The sequence below is a fragment of the Zosterops lateralis genome (assembly GCF_965231275.1).
Source record: "Zosterops lateralis genome assembly, chromosome: 13".
Classification (NCBI taxonomy): Eukaryota; Metazoa; Chordata; class Aves; order Passeriformes; family Zosteropidae; genus Zosterops; species Zosterops lateralis.
In genome coordinates, this window is record NC_139773.1 from 16260941 (window position 1) to 16282273 (window position 21333).

Sequence of the window (21333 nt, forward strand, 5' to 3'; positions counted from 1 at the left end):
AAAGTGAATGTGTAAGCATTATTTTTAGGTTTGTAGGACTGTGAATGTGCTGTAAGACTTTTCAGTTTCAGCCATCATGGAACAATGTTCCATGAGCTGGATTAATCTCCCTTTCCTACTGAATTTTAGGAAGACACTTTGTGCAATTGCTGATGTTAGCAGCTTATCTTGTCAGTGGACTAACTTTTGGTGATATACATTCATTTGGGATTGGGATCAGTGAAAGTCCTTGCTTCCTTAGGAAACTCCTGGCCCTGGCAGTCACTAGTTGTGAACAAACACACAAAAGATCAAGGACAGCAGACTATGAGGGGTCCTGTGCTGGGACAAACATGGTCACCATGCATATTCATACATATTTGCAACCCTAAAAGAAATTTTCATGGATTGCTCAAATTAATGAAGAAAGTTCAAGCATTTTTGTACAATTTTTTTTTCTGGTTGTGGGGCTGGACCTACACTGGCAGTACCCAGGCTCTGAATCTGCAGCTGTGTGGTCACAGGGTATGATTCTGCTCCTTTTCTCCTAAGGTCCCCATTCATTTCATTATACAATAGCCACTGGGAGGATTAGAGCACAATTTCCATCTTGTCCCATTAGTTATTTGTATTTCAACATCAGCTGGAGACCTTTGTCAAGAGCTAGACCTTGTTGTACTTGGTGCTTTGTATATCCACAGCAGAAGGCATTTCTTTCCCCACAGATATTACAGTTTAGAAACCTTGAGGTTTAGAGAGATCTGCTCTATGACATACACAGTGACAAACTTCATTATTGTTTTAAGTCTAGCTAATGCCTAGAAAAATGCTGCTGGATCAGTCAAAAAAAAGCTTTAATTCCCCTGCTGGGTCTTTCCCCATTGTGTCATTTATTTGTGAAAAGAAAGTGCTTCAATTTTTTCTTTTCAATTTTATTATTATTATTTTCCTCTTTTGAAACAGAAGATTTTGGAGCTTCTTGGAATTAAAAAAAATTCTTTAATCCTTTGTAAAGGCAAGAAAAGCTTGAAAATAAATAACCCAGTCCCTTCTTTGGTTCACACCTATCTGGTCAAAGGGTTCATCTCCCCGTGGAGGCTCCCAGACCTAACAGCAGTCATGCGGAACCTGTTTGCTGCCTTTCAGGCTCGGCACTTTCCAGGGTGCCCCATCTCAACACACCTGACATTTCTGGCCTGGCAGCTAAGAAGAATAAAGCCTTTGGGGAGTACCTAAAATTAAATGACTCCTTTTGGTCAGATCAAGGTTGTTCACTTCAGTAACTCTGCCGCAGCTCTGCCCTTCTCTCATTTAGTGGCCGTGGAAAAGCCTTGTCTCCTCCTTGCCTTTTTTTCCTTTAGAGGCTTTAAATACAATCCTTGAATGCCAAGACTAGGAAAATAAGCTTCATTTTTGAAGAAATAATAAGAAAATAATCAACCTCTTGTCAATGGTCTCTTACTCTATAAAGCATTGTTTGTACATACATTCCTGTTATAGATGGCAGAGAGAGTAGAGCATCCTCTTGGTTTATGTAAAGCAGTCTCTTGATCTGCCACCTTTTTAGCATGAAATAAATTAAGGCCAGAAAGGTCTTCTGGTCCTTGTCCTACAGCTTTCACAAACCTCTCAGAGTCCTAAGCTCTAGAGGAGCATAGGAGATGGCAGAGCATGCTTCTTCTCCCCGTGAGTCTTCCACTTCAGTAGCACTTACACCTCCCAGGCTAACGCCTGCCAGTTTATCTGCATGCTTTGGTCAAGGGCATTTTCAAAATGGTCTCTTAACTGGAGGAAAGGCCCTGCTCTGCAGCTTTGGTTGTGTAAAGTGTTTAAGCCTGAGCTTGTCTAATTGACTGCAGCAGGACCGATAGCTGGAAGCAAGGCATGTACTCAAATGAGTTGTTCAGGTGGTTTGGGTGGCAAGAAATCAGTGAGTGGCTGTGCTGACCACTTCTGTGCACATTTCTTTACCTGAGTGTTTTCCTCTGTCCACCATCTCTTTGTTGTTCCTTTGCCACCTGCCTTCATTTTTCACCTTTTCTTCTCTCCTGTATCTCTTTTGATCAATTCCTTCTTTCTCTTTTTATCCTTTATGGATTCTCTAGACTGGAACAGAACCCAGTAATATTTGCACAATTTTTCAAGCCACAATTTTGTTTTGTTTGTCTTTTTTTCATTGTTTTGGTTTTGTTTTTTGCTTTTTAATGAGGAGGAATTATCTTGCCCAAGCTTAATTTTAAGCATTTGGATAAAAATTAGGGTTAAATCAAAACTAACTGAAAAACAGAACGATAAACAACCTGAAAATACTCATTAATGCCTTTCTTTAGTTGGATTTTCTGCAGCTCTCTACATTGATGCTATTCAGTGTTATAAGCCAGCAATGTGAACTCCTGTAAAGATCTTGGCCCAAACTTCACTTCTATTTCAAACTAGGGTTTAAACTCTCTGATGGAAGGTCACTGGATGTGGTTGCATTCTTGTATGAGGCAGCATCACCTGGCTCTTCCTAAATTCAAAACCAGTGGAGAGTTGAGAATCTGCTGCAGATGAATCCCTCAAGATGCTGCAGGTGCCAGCCAAAGCTGCCTCTGCCTGATGCCACTTCATGTCCCTGCCAGGCTGCAGAGCACTGACTGTTGCTCTGAATCCCAGCTGATTGCAACCCACCTTACCATTCCGGGATATCAGTTTGCAGTTCTTGGTCTGGCAGAGGACTCACGTTTGGATGAGTAGCTCTTGCTGTTAATCCTTTAACAGTCTTTGTTACTTTCTGGGGTGAGCAACATCTCCACTCCTGGGTCAAGGGACTCAGCTGTTTTCACTGCATTCTGCCCCAGTATCCCAAAATCCTTTTACCAAGTACTGAGGTGATGCTGCTCCCTGGATTCAAGAACTAAAGGAAGTGAATATTTCCCCACTGGGAAAAGCCTGAACAGCTGCTCCACCATCACCAAAGTAGTGTCTGCTTGCCCTGATGATGCTTGGATTGTCTTGTTCTTCAAGACCTGGATTTCTGACACTCCATTCCTCTATCAAGGTGCGGTTATGTTGATGGTTCCATCCCTTTTTATTCTCCTGCAGGATAAAAAAAGGGGTGTCAGGACCTCTGCAGCTGTTATTGTTATTAACCCTTTCACTGAACAAACCATCTCCAGCTTACATATAGGCTAATAAATAGACATGACAATAGTGTTGCCATGCTTTACAGATATTTTTAGATTGGAAAAAAATTGTGGGATTTTTTATGAAGATGACAATTTTTTGTTAAACCCCCCCCTCCCTCCCTGCCTTGATAAAGAAATAGTCAAAAAATATAAAAAGGAAAATTTCACGTTGCATACAAAGGAAGACAAAATGAAGCTAAAGAGCAATTAGGCTAGACAGATGAATAAGCTGCCTAGTGAGGTAGCTGAGTCACCATCATTAGAGGTGTTCAAAAAACAGGCCAGATAAAATCCTTGAGGGGGTCAGAGTGTATGGGAAAATCCTGCTCGATAGAGGAGGCTGACCCAGCTGACCCAGGAGGTCTCCTGCTTCTTCTGCGTCTCTTTATTTAAAAACAGAGTTGAATTCAGAGAGTAACAGAGGAAAACAAAACCCAAACCAGGTGCCTGTGTCTGGTAAACAGTTTTCTTTTGTTCTCGGCGCTGAGTTGTGAAAAAAAAAAAAAAGAAAAAGAAAAAGAGAAGAAACAAACCCTAAAATAAAAAATGTATGTGTGCTGTTTGCAGAAGTGATGTGATAAAAGATCTATGTCTGCTTAGCAGAAAGATGGAGCATCTTTCAGCAGACCTGACAGAGCGTGGAGGGGAAATTCTTTCAGTGTGAAGAGCTGGGGAGCGCAGGTGAGGTTATGCACCTGTGCAGCAGAGAGAGAAAACAAGCATTTGCTCTCCCAGGAGCCTTTTGGGAGCAGGCCTGTGCAGCCCACAGCAATCCTTTTGGAAATTCAGTGCCTTCCCGATTTGTGAAAAATTTGACCCAGTGCCTGTGGTTCTCAGCTGTGCATAAAAACACAGAGATGGAAGCCTGGGCTCCCAGGGGCGAGGGCCGGCATCCACACACAGGGAAATCCTGAGCCTCCTGTTGTTCCTGGGGTCAAGCTGATGATCAGCACTGGCCATGAAAAGATTCAGGCTTAAGGCAATAAAAGTTCAAGGAATTCCCAAAAGCCTTCAGCACAAACACAGAAATACCCCTGAAGCAAGAACAAGCCAGCAGCATCTCACAGAAGGTGGTTCAGTTCATCTTTGCTGATGGACTTCTCCAGGTGAGCCTGAGAGAGGACAGAAGTCAACTGCTGAGGACTCCACGGGACAGGTTTCTTTTTGCCCCAACGCTTAGGTTTTGTAAGACTTCCTAGAGCTGCCCTGAACCACCCATTGTGTCTGTGTGTAGTTTAACTGCCTAAAGTTTGTGGTCTCAGTTTGTCAGGGCTTAAAGTCTCTTCCTTCTCTGCCTGCCTGTGTCTGCTGATTTCTTGTGTCACTGAGGATTGATGCCACCAGAAAGGGGATGCAGTGCTGCCCGAGATTTTGGAAATGCAGGTGTATGATAGCCTTTTTCTCCAGGCTGCAATTACTAACATGAGTTTTACCTCTGTAGGACAGCATTGTTGCTGTTAAGAGTAGAAAAGCTTTCTCTGGAGTGCCAAGTTGTTACAAATGACAAGATTTCACTGATAGGCAAGAAAATAAATGAGGAAAGTCTTTTTCTGTCTTCCCACAGCATTACAGTGAAAGGCAAGAAACAGAGGAAAAACTGTTTTGTTAAATGCAGAACTTTGGATTTATTTCCTACTAGGCTCCAGTAAAGGTGAAACCTCCTTATATATTGAGCATTTTCTGAATGCATAATAAATAATAAAATACCCTGCAATCATCAGAAACCTCTTGAAAAGAGTGGGAGCAGTAGCTGAGCTGTCAGGTGTTATATTCTTGCCACTGGGCCAGCACTTCTTTCCTGCTGGAAATGCAGTGGGCAGTGGTGCTGCTCAGGTATTATCTGCATGAGAAGAGCTGTGAGCACGACAGAGCTCTGCTGTTTTGCAACAGTTTGCTGTCAGAGCCGTGGGCTGGAGTTGGTGTTTATCACTAAGTTACTTCTCAGGAACTGGGCCAGATCAATACTGTATTCTTTCAGCCCTCTCTAAACCCAGCAGGGAAGGCAATCACAGTGGTGCAGAACTCTGCACCTTCTGGAGCAGATCAATACCCTGACAGTGCTAAGCTTTGTTCCCTCAGCAGCTTTAAGATGTTCTACATGATTGCTTAACGGTTTGTTTTCTCTTCTCCTTATATGACAACACTGCTCCCTTCCTGATCTTTCCTAATAACATCACTGTAATTGCCTTGACATGAAATAGCAGCACAAACACAGATGCTTTGCTTTGAGGTGTTTTATCTCTGTATGAACGTCTGTATTGGTTGAGGGTGTTGATTTCACTTTAATATGAAATCAGAGCTTTTTTTGGTATGTCTTATCTTATTTACATTGTTTTATTAAACTTGATTTTAGTAGGCTGATTTTGGCTATGGGGATTGCATTGCACAGTGTGGTAGATATAATAATATGTACTGAGGAAAAAATATTAGCCTAAACCTTGTGTTGCAGTCCAACTCCATTCAACCATAATCTTGTTCATTTCAGAAATTGTGGTGCAATTACCTTTCAACTAATGCTAGGTGGAATAAATCAGCTTCCATCTTGTCCAGCCTGGATCTAGACCTCCTGCCCCACATTTCTCTTTCCTGATTTCATCTGAAGCTGCAGAACTTGTAGTTTGTCTTCAAAACGACATCTGTTTTTTTCTTTTGGAGAAATGATTGCATGTTATATGGTGTTAGCTAATGTTAAAATCAGTATTAGCCATTGCAAATGACCAGTTTGTGGTTGTTTTTTTTTGTTGTTTGTTTGTTTGTTTGTTTGTTTGTTTTTTCTAGAGCTGGGAAGTGGCTTTAATTACAGAAAATTCTCATTCTTGACAGTTCAAGGCCAAGTTGGACAGGGCTTGGAGCAACCTGGTCTAGTGGAAGGTGTTCCTGCCCACAGTACAGGGGGTTGGAATTGGGTGATTTCTTAAGGTTCTTTCCAGCCCAAATCATCCACTGATTCTATAATGAAGTATTAAGAAACTTTCCCTGATGATGCAGGGAAAATGGAGGGTTGTCCTGAAGGATGTTCCACCTTGCACGTGCCTCGAGGACTCTTTAGTGGTTCTCTGCTGCCAAAGATGGGGCTGTTCCATGCGCTGAAAATATCAAAGAAAGGGCCATTCAGAGAAGTCTTTGCTGTTGAATTTGGACAGCTGCCAGTCCAGTGGGAATTATTTATCAAGGATCTGTGCCTTCAGAGCTGTTTCACTGAAGCACTGGGCATTATCCCTAGATGCCAGTGGAAATGGAAGAGGGATTTTGAACCAGGAGATCGCCAGTTTCTCCAGGCAGAGCAAGCTGGGAGAGCTGTGCTTTGGAGAGTGTCAGACAGGATGATCGCACCGGTCCCTCCTCCACCTCTTATCTGTAAGTTTGTAGTTGTTGTTGGACAGACGTACAAAGGGAGTTCTCCCTGAGACTTTGAACTGAATTACCACTTCACCACATGAAAACCTCCCGTCCTTAAGACCGGGCCCGCGGGAATGTTGCTGTTTTGCTTTGATAGTTGACTTCCGCTCCATTTCCCAGGTAAAGCATTAATCCCTCACAGCCTTCTCCTCATTTTGAAAGTCTTTAGCCACAGTTCTCTGTTAGGCTTTGAAAAGCGTGTTGTAAGGAGTACAAATGAGAGATATGCTGCCTTCAAAACAGCCGCTGCCCACTTCTGCATATGTGTAAAGTAGGATAAGATATGCAATTTGTAGGTACTATGATTACTGGCTTAAGGAGAAGATACAGCATTTCTCAACATTTTTGAGACATTAATACAATTCAGCCAGGCCATTTTCTGTAATGTGTGGTTCGCTGTATCTGATGTATATTTTTTTCATCTCAGACATAAAGGTAAATCCTTTTCATTTACATAAGCGGGCTCTATAAACCAGATTACCCGAATTAATCATAGATATTTAAGCATATTACATTGCTCTGTACCACAAGCTAGCATTCCTAGAAGGTGGATCAGAGATAAGGGTCCCATAAATTACCCACCAAATCCTTTAGTCCATCAGGCTTTATTTCCACTAAAATCAGTTTTCCTTGAGTAAGACCTTCTGGATTTGGCCCTGATACGCTTTTATATTCATAGACCCTTCAGATACAAAGAAAGCTTCGTGAAGCAGTTGTATAATTTTTTTTTTTTCTCTAATCTTAAATTTACTGTTTCAAATAAAATATAAAAAATAAGCTATTTTTTTAGTAATGGTGCTTTTAATAATAAACAGCCATATCTCAGTCCTGCTTGGATTTTATTAGCCTTTTAGTTATTATTTAACATCTCCATTATGATATTTCCAGTAAATAGATTAAATCGTGACATGTGAAAAGCTGGCTATTTTACCCTCGGTGAAATAAAGATCTGTGTACGGTTATTCCCGAATATTTTGCCTCTCTGCTTCCTAGAAGGCTCCAAGTTTCATCTGTCACTTGGAGACCAGTTGGGCTACTGGCAGCCAGCATGCTGTTCCATGTAAAAGTATAGGGAATATTCCCCACACACGGTTCTTTTACCCTAATCAGACACTGCAGATGCATCTTGTCAAGAGGATGCACCTCATGCTCAGAAATCAAAGGCAAGTGACTTCAAGGAAGACACAGCAGCACAGCAGCAGCTGACCCCACAGCAGACCCCACAGGCAGGTCTGTCAGCAGCACCGAGGAGCAGGGCAGGGGAGATGAGCTGACACCCCGTGACACTGCTGCAGAGATTCCTCCTGGAGCTGGGCATCTGGGGCCTTCAGCTGCCAAGGTCAGCAGGGCAGCAGCTCCCAGCCTGGGCTGGTGGGAGCAGTGTGTCCCCACCCTCACCCAGCCAGGGCTGAGGGGCTGGCAGGGACACTGACAGGGGCTGGGGACACATATTCAGACCAGGAGTGAGAGCAGTGCAGTGTTTTCCTCACCAGCTTCCCATAAATAACGTTTTCCCCCTTTCTCCTTATTATTTCTTTGCTTCCTACCTCAGTCTCGTCCAGTCCAAAAATGTTTCCAGCAGAGAATTTTTCTCTACTTCTAGCGCACAGACATATGGACATATTTAAAAAAAAAAAAAAAAAAAAAAAAAAAAAAAAAAAAAAAAAAGTTGTTTTTATTTCAAGCTCCCTTTTAAAAAGGATTTGTCACTACCTGACACAGTCCTTACTCTGGGAGACTGCTAATGATTTCAGCAGGGTTTTTTTTATGAGAACTGCTGGCTTTTATCATATATTGTGATAGCAGTGGGGTATAGAAGCATCTTTATTTCAACAAATCAGAACTCTGCAGTTCCGAAGAGGTTAATAGAACAAGTAGCATTAAGTATGTTTAAAAGGTAGAAGGATATGGCAAAAAAAAAATCTTTTTCATAACATTTTTTTTATATTGTGCCTTCCTTTCCTTTATCAGAAAAGCTTTAAAAGCCTAACCTAGTCCATCCTCTGGTCTCTTTCAAAACCCTGCAACCCTTACTTCCCCTTTGGGCTAGAAGCAGGTTTTGCCAAATTGTGCCTGCTGAACCAGAGTGCTCTGCAGAGAAGAGAAGACCAATTTTTTTTTTTTTTTTTTTTTTTTTTTTTTTGTGGAAGGGATGATTTACAGCTTGCAAAGATAAATAAATCTTACTTCTGCTATTTCTTCATATCTTATTAAACATACTGCACTCCACAGTTTGCTTGAGAGTGACATAGGACTGGAGAAAGAGATCTTTTGCTGCCCTATTTTATTTTTTTTTCTATCCAAGATTCTCCCATTTATCTGTTCCCTTCCATTTTGTCCATATCCTTTATTTTCATTGCCTAATAGGAGCTGTGATTCTCAGGTGGCTCTATCCAGTGCTGTGGGATGCAGTGCAAGGACAATATGCCCAGAGCAGTGTCACAAAACCACATTTCATCTTCTTTACCTCTTAATTATACACATCCATTTCATCTCTTAATTATACTCTACCCAATGATGAAATCAGGACTGGCTGGTTGTTTGGAGCTGGCCAGTTTTCTTCTTGTTTCCCTTTTAATGGGGTCTGCTTCAGTGCTGTGGTTGACCAGGTAATTGAGAGGAGCACCGACCTTCTACCACACAAGCACAGAACAATTCCTATAAACTCTGATCATTCTGGAAAAGGCTGTGTTGGAAAACAGAATGGGGATGGAACAATTAGTCCAGCCTGTTTCCAGTTGTTACCATTTCTGGTGGCTGTCCTGAACCAAACAGGGAACAGGCTGGATGCCCCACTTCAAGGCAACCACAGATTTTAGGACCCTGTGTCTTTTTGTTGCAGCACGTCCAACAAAAAATCAGGACAAGAATGTGCCAACCTCTGGGATTTCTGTGCTTTTGTAGTTCATATGCCCTTTTCAGACTCTTCTAACAGTAGATGCCCTTCAAAATTTAGGATTTTTTTGTTGTTGTTGTCATTCTGGTCTACAGGTTCTGCTCACTTTTGCCTTTGACACTGGAGGATAGTATATCATAATAAAATTAAATAAATAAATAAATATTATATATATATTTATATATAATATATAACATATATATTATATATTATATATTTTATATATTTTTATATATAATATAATATAATATACAATAATAAATATGAGAATAATAATGAAGAGACACACATTAATCTGCCGGGGAACCTCAGCAGTTTCTGTGTCGATCTGGCAATGGAATTGTTTTGTACCAGAGGTGTCCACAAATGCTGAGGCAGATACTTTTGTCATCATTTAGACTTGGGATCTTTGATTCTAATCCAGTTTTCCAGCTGTGGCTCAGAAATGTGCCTGACCATTGTCATGCTGAGCGAGGCCTCCCGAAACAGAGAGACCCGAACAAGCGCGCTCTGTTTTGGGAAGGTCCTGGAAGGAAGGATGTCTTAATTAGTGCCTCCTTTCCCATGGCTGTTTCAGCTCCTTAAAGGTAAAGAAACTCAAGGCATGGGAAATGAGTTTCAGGAGATAAATATGGAGATTGAGAGGGAGGAGGGAGTGCTTATGTCTGTCCAGCACAGGTAAATGGAGTAAAAGCAAAACCTGAAAATGAAGATCTTGTTTTCAAAGCCCAGCACTTCTGTTCTCTGCCTCTTCAGCTGGCAGGAGGAAGGCTGGGATAGTTCAGATGCTGATAAATTAGTTTGGATAGCATAGCATTGTAGTTTGTGTCAGTAATAGACTTTTGAACTTAAAAAAAAAGTGATCAAACATTTCCTCCCTCTGCTCTGTCACCCTGTTATTCCCAATCCCACCACTGAGAGAGACAGCAGTTTTTCTAACTGTTATTTTAAATTCATTTCTCTCTGTCCAGTCTTATATTGTACCATCAGTGGAGACTTTGGGGTAGTTCTGATGGACTGTTAACTTGCAGTGTATAGGTAGGATAAAACAGAACCACTTTTAGTGATGAGGATAATTTTTATGAAAACCACCAACATACGGAAAATAGTAGAGAGGAAATTGGCAGAACGTGGCCTTGACCACATGTGTTTCTCCTCATATCCATTGGCAAAAATAGAGCACTGACCTGTAGGGTGTTTATAATGAAGAGACAGAAGGACAGAGTAGCACAGCCTTAAATTATGTGGCTGTGTGCAATCCTACCACCAACAGGAAAGTTCTGTAATTCATAATTCACTAAGGTTTCTGGACTTCCGTATTTTGAATGTTATCACCTGCGTTCTTAACTTACTAGTAGTATCAAGAAATTTTTGGTGGGTCAGATTTTCTATTGACTTAATCAGTACCAGGATTTTGCTATAAGTGATCCAGTAAAATCCAGTCCTGATTAAATCCAGTAAAATCCAGCTGTCTAAAAGCAGGGTGGTTACCTGATGAGTGATCTTCTGCTGGGACTCTGCAGTCAGGTGGGAACATAAAGCTACCTTGACAGTAGCAATGGTCACTGCAAAATGAAATCTGTAGCAGTAGCTAAACTGCAGCCATTAGATGCTATCACTGGGATTTGAAATTAAATTAAGCAGCTGGAATGCCTCCTATCCTGCTAACATCATCAACCATATCAAAGATAATCACTGCTTTTATTACTGCAAGCACAGGATGCGGCTGGAAGTAAAACTGCCGATGATCAGATCTCAGTTTAGCCAATTTTGACTTCCAGTTCAGAGATTCGAGTTGTCAAAAGGGACATTTAAAAAGAGATCAGCGCCTTTGAAGTAATAACACACAGGAGCCTGGGGGGCAGAGTCACAAAACTTCTGTACACCGGGTGGACTAAAACCACGGAAAATGCTTCCTGTTTTATAGGGGTGTGGGGAGAATATTAAAACTGCAAAAGCTGTTCAGACTAGGATGTAGACAGTCTGATGGTGTCAAGAAAGAGCCTTATTATCTCCTCTGCTTTAGTGCTGTGGTAATGTTTTTTCCAGGAACACGAGGATTCAGGGAAAGGAGAAGTTCCGATTACTAATTATCTTCATATTCACATTGCTGGACTCTACATTTAGGGCTCTGCTGTGATCTAAGATGTGTGGTTGTGAATTACCACAAGCTTTGAAATAAAGAGACCCAAACACAACCCTGCTGCTCTTGTGGTTGAGACACTCTGTGAAATATGCACTTAAATACCTGGAGCTGGAGTAGCAATGGGGGAAAGTCACTTAGCCCCCCTTAGTTCAGTGAGGGTCTGTAGCACAACCTCCACAGGACTTGGAACATTCTGACCTTAAGACTTACAGGGCACACAAAGCCACCAGACTTTTACACCAAGGAATAGTCCTGGAAGGGGAGATCTCATGTAGAAAGACTGAAGAAAACTGAACAGAGCAGGGCATAAAAAGTCTAACAATTCTTATATGTAATATTGCTTCTCCACTGAATCTTGCAGCCAGAGCAGAAAGACTCCACAATTTCTAACAGCTTTTTCATGTTTGAGGGGTATATAAGATTGAGAAGAAAGATAACCCGAAAGTGCAACAAAATGTTCGGTATTTATGATAAACTTGGTTTAATATCAGAAAAGTTTATTTTCTCTTGGCATTAAGTTGTAGTTGCAAGAGTTTGCTTGGATCCTGATGAAAACTTCTCTTTTAGAAGGAAAAAGTAATGTACCTCTGTCTAAAAAAATTATATTTTGATCTGGTCAGGTGCAATCCTTTAAGGGAACAGTTGGTGGAGACTGCAAGAGAAAACAGAGTCTAATCCTTTGATCTGGAGCTGACTGTCACTTCTTACCAGGAAAAGCCTCTTAGCTTTATCAATTTTAATCCCCCAAAAGGAATTTTTGTTTGACAAAATAACAATTGGTTCTTTGTTTTCAGTTCATGGGCACTCTGAGGTTGGCCCAGTGTAGGATGTGGTGTGAAACCTCCCAAGGTTTCCTCGCTGTGTCTGGCTGGTCATTGAGGGACCCGCTGGGCAGGAAGGCTCAGACTGTAACAAAGCTGGGAGAGACCTTGGAAAATAAAAGTTTAGTTCATCAGTGGCCTTCTCAGTAGCTTAGAAGGTCAGCTCTTCTCTAAACTGTGTCAGCATCGTCGGAGAGCTGGTTAAAGAAAATAGTATCATGTGCCTTTTACAGACAGAAGAGAACAGATGCAGTGCCCTCTGAAGCTAATTCAAAGTTTCCAGTTGATATGAGCTGACACTGCCTCACGTCACTCCTGTACTGAAGCTGTGCATATATTCTGTGCTAAAACCCACATGGAAGGAATGATTGAGTTGTCTTAGAGTGCAATCCCCTTAAATGCAAAGCCCAACTGAGCAGGCTTTGTGTTTGGTAACTTAGAGGGCTCAGAGAGAGCAGAGCCCTTGCCCACTTACAGCTAATAGTTTTTCATTTTTAGTAATGACCTCAAATGTTGCTGTTTTCACCACCCCAAATAGCTTTACACTTCTCAGCAGCCAGTCTCAGGGTCCATGCCATGAGTGCTTTGAGGAATAAATGCAAAAGAGCTGTAAGCAAGAAGAAAAATTTCTTTTCCCAGATGCCCCATAATAGTTTTTCCCCATGCTCACCCCACTCTAAGTGGGCATTTTGTCTGCCTAAGAGCACCAGGGTTGTATCCCAGGCAACACTGGCCTGATATTTTTCCACTGTCTGTTTTTGTGGGCAGCTGAACCCCAGCAGAAATGCTCTGGCTCCAGCACAGCCACCCCCTTGCATGGTGGCTCTCTTAAGAAAGAAGCCAAATTTCCAGTTTTATTGTCTAATTTGTTTTTTAATAATTGAGACAGATTGCTTTTTTGCCTTTGAGAATGGGTCCTTGTGTGCAGTCAGGTGAGCTGTTTGCTATCAGTGTCTGCTCTAGTATCAGATAAGTAGAAAACCCCCTCAACCTGACAATTCACTTGAGAATAATCTGATCTGGTTTGCTTTGCTGTTTCCTCTTGAAGTGGACAATGGCTTTTCCCCTGTTAAAAAGTTGACACAATGAGACAAGTGTGTGATTATTGTATCCTTTTATGTCATTTGAGTAACTTGAGATAGCCTGGTGTAATGTGAGTAATCTGTGTTCACCACCCCTTGAATCTATCTGGAGTTGATTGGCATATCTGTGCATTTTAACTTGTCTGGAAGGCTCTTATCTCCTTGCTGCACAGCATCAGTTGCAAATTTTAAACCTTTCCGTTCAACTTTATGTTTAAGTGTGTTACTCTTCCCCTTTCCTCTTAGGGTCTTAGCAGGGAGCTGGTTTTGCTTTGTTTGGTTGCTGGGTTTGTTTGAAGTAAACCCAGTGACTCCTTTAAAACAGATGAATCAGGGGAAGGCAGGTAATGCAGCTGACAGACAGGTGATCCTGATAACACTGCCTGGTGCCTGATAGACTGCCCTCCAACATCTGAGCCATTCACACCATTTTAGGCACTTAACACTGGTTCTCCACTACTGAGCAAATCGTTACTTTCCATCCTGACCCATTAAAGTTAAGGCCTGCCTGTGCCTTTTGGGTGCAGCCTGTGGTTACAGGGTGATGCTGAGCAGAGCCACCCCCTGAGAAAGTGCTGCAGGTGCTGTCCCTCAGTGCCTCCAAGCGTGCATGGGAGCAGGACTGCAGTGCCAGCCCAAGGCAGTTGCCAAAGCAACCTATTTTTTTCTTCTTCTTCTTCTTCATTATTTTTATTTTTAACCTGTGCTTCCCTTTGAAAAGACACAGATTAAAAATGAATCTTGAGAATCACCTTTCCTTTAGTGGTGTTGCACTGTAAATGTCACTTCCTTTATTTTGAGTGAAGGTGACAGAGAAGTGTGGTCTTAAGGAACAAATGTCATGCTCCAGGGGAAGAAGAGAGGCAGTGAGATATGTTATAAAGGAAGGTAAGATGCCACTTTGATACTAAATTTGTCCCATTTATGTAAGCTCGGTTTGAAACTTCACCAGCTGCCTTGGTTTCCCCTGACAGATGCAGAATCCTGTTCAGGAGTGTGCAGTGATTTTGAAGGCTTAAACATACAGAACCCCCCAGTTAAATCAAAATCATAAAAAGGTCTGGATTGGAAGGAGCCTTAAAGATCATCTTGTTCCAATGGCTCCATCATAGGCAGGGACACCTTCCACTATCCCAGATTGCTCCAAGCCCCATCCAAACTGGCTTTGGACACTTCCAGGGATGGGGCAGCTTCTGACTCTCCTCAGTGACAGGAGACTCTGCTATCTCATCTAGGTGGCTGCTCTGGCATTTTTCTCACTGTTCTGCTATTTAATGGAAGTTTTCTCCCTTTGTGGAGCAGTGCATGCAGATCCTTTGTCCTTTTGCTCTCTCAGCTGAGTGAGCACCAGCCCATCCAGGTAGTGCCCACCGGGACTGCATTCCAGCCTCCTGCTCCTCTGCCTCATGACCCTTGAAGGATGTGGGTTACACCTGGGATTGGTGGGGCATTTAGGGTCAGCTCCCCTAAAACAACTGCCTTCCACATCTCTCCAGCAGGGATCTCTCTCTTAAAAATGTTTAATAAAATGTAAGGAACTATGGTGGGTGAGTGACTGCAGCTCTTGCTGCTGTCAGGCAATGTGGCTGTGTAACAATTTCATGTCATAGTGCTCAGGTTAGGATGAGAAGTTAATAAACCCTCCCCTATAGAGGAGGAAAGCACTCCTCCTCTATATATTTGAACTCCTGAGGGTTGCTCTGACTCTCTGTTCTTTTGCATTATACACAATGGGATCATAAGCTTGGCAAATGAGAAATAAACGGAGAATACTGTGATTAAAAATGTACAATACATAATATAACCTTGCACAACAAAATTAGTACTTTGCTAATTTAGTCCCAAAGCATATTGATTAAATGCATTTTACCACTTCAGTGTACACTGGAAAATCCAATTAATATAAAAAAAAAAGAAAATGAAAACATTCAAGTCACTGAACTCTGGATCATAAATGTTAATCCATCCTGCAGTATCTTTTGAATAGAACACACACTAATTTTCTCTCATTGTTACAGAACAGATTTCACAAAAAATAATGCTGTAATTGTTTTGGAAAAAAAAAAAAAAGTATTTGCCATTTGGTGTTTCCATTTGCTCCTCCTTGATTGAATTCATTAAGAAAGGATTTTTTTCTATCCATAAAAGCTTTCAGCAAAGTCTCCTTAGTTGAGAACTTTTAGTACAAAAAATGTCTGCATATTTAGTGTAGTAGAAAAAGAAGCCTCACACAATATTCAACCACAGGTATAGAATTTGACCAAATGTAGGAATTTTTTTGGACTATGTCCATGCTAGAGATGATGGTGAAAGAAATGAGTCTTTCATAGCAGCTTGGTTGTCAAGAACTCAGCTTTTCTTAGGTAAATGGGAAGAACAAACTTCTGGCCAAAGGCTTTGTGCCACCATTACCTACAGACAATGGAAATACTGGAATTTTTTATTTGGTATCTAAATTGGGGCAGAATGTCAATAATCCAAGGTCTATATGTGCTTCTAGAGCCAGCATAGAAATTCCCATGTCCTCAGAGACCTGATTTATTTTCTTGCTGGAATTTATAAGGTTTGAATTTACTATGGATAAAACAATTTTACAGCAAATCCTTGCATTTTCACCAAGGCTTGGTGCAAAAAAGGAAAACTGCAACTTGGTCTCAGGAATCTCTAGTGATGGAAGAAGCCGATGGTGCTGTTGCATCCACGATGGGGAATCTTTTCCAGAAAAGTGATGCTACCAAGGGAATGCAGCAGCTGAGTGGAGTGATGAGGAGTTTAACACTTCCAGCACTCTGGAACTCCTACAATTAGTGGCCCTGTGAAAGGCTTTAGCTGTGTGTTGGTGTTGGGATCATATTTAGGGAAGCATTTCTGCAGACTTTTATGGCTTTAGCAGCACAGAATTCGTGAGGTACCCACGGGAATGTGCTGCTGTCCAAGGGAATCTGGGTGAGGGGGCATCCCTTCTGGAGCAGGGAAACATGTGCAGATGTCTTCATTAGTCTTGTGTCCCAGTGACTCCCCCAAAGGCTGTGCTGTGTTGGGTATTGGCTGTTTCACGGAGAATCTGTGGAACGACTCCATGTGCTCTTCACCCTGCTGCTTGTGGGTGGTCTCAGAAGGTATTTTCCTCACCCTCCCTCCCCCCCTTCTTTCTCGTGGAAGGGAGAGTAACTGAAGTACTATAAAAAATAAAACTTTACTCTCAAATGGACACTAATTCTGGCACTCTTATAAATATTTTTCATCCTCAGGCACGACAGCATTTACAAGGTTAGCCCAGTGAAAGTTGTGTGAATATTATCCCATCATAACTTGTTTTTATGTAAGTATGCTTAGATAAATACTACTATATTATATATTTGGATATATCTAAGGCTTTTTTCACTAGGTTGATATTTATGTTTTTACATGGCCAAGCTTTACTACTATTGCAATAGTATTTTGTGTACCAAAAAGCCCATTTAATTTTCAGTGCTTTAAAACATAGTAAGAGTGTGAGGAACCAGGCATTTCAGACTAGTCCTCTCCAGTTTTAAGCATTTTATATGCATTTTAGGATATGACATATCCATGCATTTGGCCCTATCACTGTACTCAGTTGAGTGTAAAGAAACAGCCTTAGTATCACAATAATTTATTCTATGGAGAGTGATCATAGCTTATGTTTTCTATATTTGGGTGTAATTGTGGCTAGGAAATACACTATTTCCCAGAATGATTCAATTCCCAGTACAAATTAAGTGAGCTTAAGACAGACTTTTCAGACTGTCCTTCATTTATATCCTTATGCTCTTTAGTAAGATCTGATTTTGGTGTCCTATATACTACAAGGAGCAGCCTAGAAATTTAATACATCTGAAGAAATAGAAACTGCAATGATGGTGCAGAAAGAAGAGAGGAATAATCAAATTCTGCCTGTTCTGGGTAGGGGAGTTGTGATAATCCTACAAATCTTAACATTTGTATTTCTTGATTTTTGGGATGAAACGAAGAACTCTTTGTTGGATAGGAAAGGTTCAGTTAATTCCTTCCCTTTCAGTTTAGTCTTGCTCTGCACTTTGCAGCACTGCTCTGTAGGATTATGCTAAAAGTCAGATAAATAAATTGATATTCCTTCAGCCCCATCAATGAGTTGGAAACAGGTTGTATTATGGTCTCATCCTAACATAATATATTGCACGTATGAATTAGAAAGATAAATCCTCAGCAATTAAAAATTTGCCTTATTCAATGTGCATTTACACAGAGATATTTAATAAAGATCAATCTTATAGAATTTCTGGTCCCATCTGTTATAAGTGTATATATATTTTTTTTTTAATTCTTTGCTTGTATTTAAGAAAAAATTAACCTCATAATATTTTTTATCTTATTTTAAGAGAAATGTGTATGTCAAATATGTGATATTAATTCCCCAGAAGATATTCATAAACACACTAACACTTTGGAAGTTAAATAGATAGCAATAAAAAAAAAAATTGAGATGATAATTAATCCATTCTATATTTATGGGCTTGATTAGCTGTCATGCAAAAAACTGTTGGTGAGGCCAAATCAGGTTATGCCAGCTTTCTTTCTTCCATCAGCATGTGCCCAAAGAGAGTTATTAGCTCATTTTGGTTGTTCATTGGCAGTCCCAGTGCGGTTCGGGAAGTGTCTGCCAGCAAATGTCCTTAATATACATGGTTGGAAGGGGAAAAGAAACACCAAACCCATAAATTTGCCATATCCTGCTGAACTGAAAATGTCTTCATGTGCCACTACTGAGATTATATATTTTTTTAAATTGGCTGTGATGTTTGTGTGTTATCTTCTTCTCCTTTGCCACCAGCACTCACAGATATCACCTACACAGGCAGGAAATTCATGTTCTTATATTAATTTCTGTGGTTTTAGGTTTTTTCTTTCCTGTGGGGTTTAGAGTTAATTTAATACTTCAGGCTAAAAAAAAAAAAAAAACTATAAAATTCTTTTTTCTCTCACATTTTAGCCAGAGTGTATTGGATATTTTATATTTTGAAGTGCTTGTCTTTTGGAATATGTATGTGTACATGCTTGACGTGTGTCTGCTAGGACATTTCAACATTATGTTTGCAAAACTAATCTGTCAGAACTAAAAGGCAAAGAGGTGATGGAGATTTCAATTTTTTTAAAAAAAAAAGAAGGGAAGAAAAAATTCAGCCAATTCTTTTTCCTCGCATAAAATTCCCCACATGACAAAATAATGGCAATTAATGCTATGCTTTTTTTAGTAATTCCTTGCTTGTGGAGACTTTTTGTACCTTGTTAAATACCTGTTGTTTAGCAGCCCGGAGTTGTCCGTATTTTGCAGAAGCATGACAGGATTATTAACTGTACAGTTGTATTATGGGGTTTAACGAACAAATGTTTTTCAAGTCTAATTTATTCTTAACGAGTGTAGTGTCAATTCATTTTGAGCTTTGCCTGGGAGGTGAGACCTCCAAAATTGTCCCAAAGGTGATAGCATACTTTTAGTGCAATGACTTTTTAGCATGTTGCATCATTGCCTACATTTATTCATCACCCTTGCACCATCCCCGAAAAGCGAGATTAAGGCACTGGGATCAATCCAACCCACCTCTTAGGAGCTCTGCTGGTGTTTAACCACAACCCTGCACATCATCTCGGGACAAGAAGTGGAAATACAGAAACCAAAGCCATGTTAGAGATTAAGGACGGCGGAACTTAATTGCGCCATTAAATATTAGTCGGCTTTCCTGTGGCAACAAAAAGTGACATGGGATTTTTTTTTTTTTTTTTTTTTTTTTTTTTTTTTTTTTTTTTTTAATTCCTAGAAATACTTAGTACTTGTTTCTTAGCTTATCAACAGCATGTTGTGGCTGTGTCAGGCAGAAACATTAGCTTGTGAATTAGCCCTGAGGCACTGTCCTATATACCGCTATGGAAGCGCCTGGTGTGGGATCCACTGACTCAGAGGAAGAGTGCCTCCTGCTGATTCTGTCTTCAATCCAAACACTGACCTTGCTCCCCTGACGGGATTTGACAGGTTTACAACCCACGGGTGTGGCTGTCATAGCATCATTTTCCCCCCCTTTTAGCTTCTTCTCTAATAAACTTGTTAAGCGTTTTGCATTAATAGAGAAACTTATGCAATGGGTGTCTCGCTGTCTTTGACAACTCATTCAATGTCAACCATCAACAATTTTCCTTTAATGGACGCGTAACATCCCTGGTGTGATGATTTTTTTTTTTTTTTTTAAACTTTTGGTGTCAGAATGATAAGCCTGTGAAATAGAATAGCTACACATAATGCCGCTTTATCCTCACAATTGACAGTGAGGCAGTGAAGCAGAACCTCAAGAAAAGCGACCCAGTTCTGCATGTGTAACCACACAAGAACCCAGACTGGTCCCCAGTCCCAACTAACGTCACAGCTTCATGACATCTGAGCAAATAATAGGCAAGAGAGTGTGAGTTTGTGAAAGTAATTATATAAAGCTGAAGGCAGGGGACAAAAAGAAGTGGGGTGGGGGGAGAAAGCAAGCGGTTTCAGCGCTTTGACAATGTCCACAGCTGTGATGTCATAGGCACAAAGATGATAATAAAATTTGGCCAATGTGGTGTCAACTACACCTTGCTCCTTTTGTCTTTTCCCTCGTATAATTTTGTATCCATGTGTGAATCGGCTCATTAGTGGAGGAGAGTGAAAATTGAGGTCAGGGTATTTAAACCTGACCTGTGCAAAGGCCATGCAATGCCTAAGCCCACCGGGGGTTTCACTTCAGAGCCCTGGACCACCCTTGAAGGTGACACCAATTCAAGCCTCATTTTATAAAGGCCTTATTAATTATTGTCTTTATAAGAAGGAGAAGCCATATAAAGAAATGTGTCATTCTTAGAGTAGGAGTAGGCAGAAAAAAAAAAAAGAGAGAGAGAGAGAAAGAGAGAAAGAAACAGAAGATCAAAAGAGAGCTTTTTTTTCCCTTTTGCTTTTCATGCCTCAGAACCTCAAAGGAGGTCGGGGAACAATCAGGCTTAGGGGTCTCGTGTGCTTTCTGGCAATTAGACTCAGCTGATGGGCTGAAAGGGATTGAATGGCAGGGTTCAAGGCCCTTCTCCAGAGCTTCAGACAACAGGCTTTTCCAAAGCAGCAGAGCAGCAGACACCACTGAAATAATTTCAAATGGAGACTTACAGCCAGGGATTCATTAATTCACCGGCCTAAACAATTACTGGAACATATAATGTCTCTATATACACTTTGATAAAGACTGTCATCCTAGACCTTCATTTTCCCCATTTTTATTAGAGATTTTTAATGTCAGGTTTGAAAAGAACCCTTTATTTCTTCAATTATCAAATTAAACCTTTTATTTTTTTTTTCAGGGTGGGGAGGAGGATATAAATTCCAGAATTTTTGTTTTATAGCTACAATTGATTTGAATTACAAGAGGAGACTGAGAAAGTTTTGTAAAGCATGCTTAAACACTCAGTCATAAATAGGATGGGAGCCTCAGTAGCAAGAGATCCCATCCTCCTCCTTCCTCTCTTTAAAGAGGGTGGTCTGGGACAAATAGATTTAAATGAGCTTGATGTGAGAGAATTAGCTAATAGGGGACATGCAGCAGAGCACTCTATACAGGCTGCATTTGCTGCTGGAATGGTTTGAACTGAGAAAACTGAATTAATGCACTTTTAGTACAGTTGAAATGTTTTTAAAATAAGAGAACAACATATTATTGTAAATTTTTTTCCCCTAGTGTAAGATTAGATGCACTCAGAGGTGAAAGGATGTAGTGCAGACCTGTGGTTCATTTATAAAATGTACCCAAGTATTCCTGTGAAGATTAGAGGTAGGTAG